Here is a 3,534-nt window from a genome sequence, read left to right as displayed (position 1 = left end):
CCCAGAAAGGATATTGTGGACCAAACAAGATAAGGAAATAAACTGTGTTAGCTAAGTTTATGCCCTCTGATTCCATGTTCCTGACACAATGAAGGAGTCTAGCTTGCTCAGTTTACTGATTAAAAAAAGACTAAGTCAGCCATGATGCTGTTTCTATTAAGAAAATCCAGTTTTCCTATGTCCTGGAATCAGTAAACTCCAAAGCCGAGTGTTATTGTGCTGCGTACCAACACAGTTACTGAAATAAAGTATTTATGCTGTTTTCTAGGTCATTTGTATTAGCACATTTAGCCCAGTATTGAGAGTTTGCATTACTGATTCCTCCTTTGCTTGAACAGAACCGTTCTCCCCTCTTTTCTCCTTTCCTACTGTCTATGTAATCACTTAAAAATCTGCAACACTACAGAAAAGTCAGTGCTGTAAGTTAATGATAGAATACACTGCTGAGCAGAACTGAGTAGAATAATTTTGCCTACTTTTTGGCTCTGGCAACCTGAAGTTTTAGAACTGCCTCAAAAAAACCTGCAGAATTCTTTTGCTGTTGTTTGTTTACCTACTTGTACAAGGCTCACATTTACAAATCCAACCTTTTGCATCATTCCATCAGCTATTTTTTACTGGAAAGCAAACCAAGAGAATGAAGTTGGCTGAAGATCTGTGGAGTTTGGTGCAAAGAAGAGACATAATCTGGGCCTCAGCAGACATCTTGGAGGCCTGCAGTGGTAGTGCGGTGTTCTGGCAGGCAGACAGGAGCCTCCTGGCGAATGGGCTGCTTTTTGACAGCTCATTGAGGTACAGGTCAATCCACAGAGAGTCTGCTTTGCATTAGAGTGTTCTGCCAGAATACAGTTAAACTACAATCTGTAATTAATTCCTTCAGAGTGTTGTCATTAAGGAGGTCTGATGGAAGCGTTTGCCTCAATATTTATAGCAAAAGTCTTCCTGCACTGATGTAGCAGAGAAAGCTACATATGATTTCATTAATATTATTGGCTATGTGTGGACTCACAAGGCAAACGACAGCAGTTAAATTACAATGTGTAAGAGATGGATCAGCAAAGATCTTGTCACACAGGGCCACGTCTTAAAGTCTTGTTCATACAACTTTGAGATTATACCACGTTACATATGGTTGAACCATCACATTAACATGGTGACCCAGTCAGGATGAGTAAGCAGTTCAGTCAGGGGACAAAGCCTAACAAGCGCAGTACCAGAGAGCAGTTGCAGGCAATGCACTTATTAATACAAAGCTGCTATGGCCACAAATATGTCATATTCCTGCTACTGGTTCTGCAGAGAAGCTGCTAGCAGGGAGCCTCCTGAGGAAGATCAGTTCCTGAGTCTGAATGCTTCTGGAGACTCTGTGCTTTTCTACTTTCCTCCTGTAAGAATCAGAAGTGTACCTGCACAGATAATCTGAATACTGGTGCCACAATCTGTCCACTGGGGTTATGTGCTCCCCACCCTTCGCTGCCATCCGTGCCTGCATCTATAGAGTATGAGGCCCAGCCTTTGTATTCTCTGTCTACCTCTGCCTTTTTACTAGTGGCTGACCTTGTGCGTTGTCATAGCACAGCTGGAGTAAGGTTCCTTTCTACACCATTAGATAGCTACGAATTAGGTCTCTTTCACAGTGAGCAGGAATGTTTAGGGAAGTCATTTATTTACCCTATTCACTCATTCAGTACAGGAAGAGATTTCAAGTGGGTGCAGAGAAGAGTTCTCTTCCAAAAACATTATCTCTTACTATCCTAGAGTAGGATGGAGAAGTTAAGCATGTCCCTGGATGTGTTAAGAGCCATTTGGATGTGGTGCTCAAGGATATGATTTAGCAAAGGTTGTTAAGAGTTAGGGTACTATGGTTAGGTTAGGCTGTGGTTGGACTTGATGATCTTCAAGGTCTTTTCCAACCTGGAAAATTAAAAATTAAATGTCTTTAATTCTCTTGTTTCTGCAGTCAATCCATTAGTGACGTCCAGGGAAGGACATGCTCAAGAGCATGTGTCTCTCCCAACCCTCCTGAGGCTTACCTCCAGATGGGAACCAGTTTTCAATGCAGTGCCTTTGCTGCCATGCTGTTGAGTGCTTCCTCCTAGTGGGTGCTGAGTACTTTCGACGTACATTTTGCCAGTATAATTATTTTACTTGTATCACACAACACTGGCTAACCCTATGTCAGAACAGCTGCATGTATGCCAGACATAATATTAAGGCTGTCCATGTGTCTTTTCAGATGTCCTTTAGAGAAGAGGGAAAAGCCACTGGTTTGAGATATTTTTCTATCTTGCATTCATGTGGATTCTCATGTTTTCTATCATTTCTTCTGTTTTTGAAAATAAAAAGAATTGACAAAGTAAAAGGAAGCAGTGGCAGAAAATCAAATGGAAATGAATCATCTCTGGACAAAACAGAGAGGATCAATCTTTCTCTGAAAATGAGATGAACACAGATGGTTCCCAAATAGTACTGATGTCCTAACATGGTGTAGAGATTCCACTGGACTATACATGTGAAGATGGAACATACACAAGTGCTAGGAGCTATAGAAATGCACACTGATGACAACAGAATTTGCTTAACATGTATTGTCATATCCTGAAAGACTGACACTTCAGTGATGTATTTAAATATACAGAACCTCTAAACAAAAGCATTTGGAACATTTTGAAGATCTGTACTGAAATGTATTCCCTGATATCTGTCATTTTTTGTTTTAATTCCAATAGGAAATGTAGCTTAATGTCATGCTGGGGCAGACTGAGACTGGAAGATTTGGTCTTCAGCCAGATATTTACTATTTAAAGGCATATTTCTTATCACTTTCTGTAGCTAGAGGCCCCAAAGTCTGGAAACAAGGAAGTCTCACAAATGAAAACAAGTTCATCTGGAAATAATGTTGACTGGAATTAATGAAACATTTTCTCTTCCAGATGTATGTTCTCTCCCCAGTTCCTCTCCATCTTGCTGCAGCGATCTGTTTCCCTCTGTTACCTTTACCTCCTGCAATGCCACGTGTTCAGACTTCCCTCCAGCATACACTTGTTCAGTACTCTCCAGGCCCTGGGCAAGGCAGGAGCAAGCCCAGCTGAGATGTTTGCTGGCTGAGTGTCCAGAAGAGGAAACACGGTGACCTTGCTGCTGCCTGCTTTGGTGCAAACTTCTAATTTAAGTCTTCACTTACTACTCAGGCTGTGTATTTCTGTAGTATGATATCTGTTTAATTCATCTGCCACTTTCTAATAGATTCAGAATTATTAGCAGGTAGTCAGATAATCAGAAACTTATTACTTTTAGAGACCAAGAAAAAATACAAAACATATCAAATCAAACCACTCATAATATCCCCTTCCCCAGTCTGTTCTCTGCTCCAGTTGACAAGACAATCCTCAGGTGCAGGGCATGAAGGTCTTTTCCAACCAAAATGATTCCACGATTTTATGAAACATATTCTGTCAACAGCTCTTCTCTTTCGGGATGTCTGAAGATAGATAAATGAAACTGAGTTCTGAAATATGATCGTGAGCTTCACCA

This window comes from Coturnix japonica, chromosome 1 (assembly GCF_054131305.1).
Source record: "Coturnix japonica strain WE chromosome 1, WE-NBRP24, whole genome shotgun sequence".
In the NCBI taxonomy this organism is placed as follows: Eukaryota; Metazoa; Chordata; class Aves; order Galliformes; family Phasianidae; genus Coturnix; species Coturnix japonica.
The sequence above is the reverse complement of the archived record's forward strand: the minus strand, read 5'-3'. Positions refer to the sequence as shown.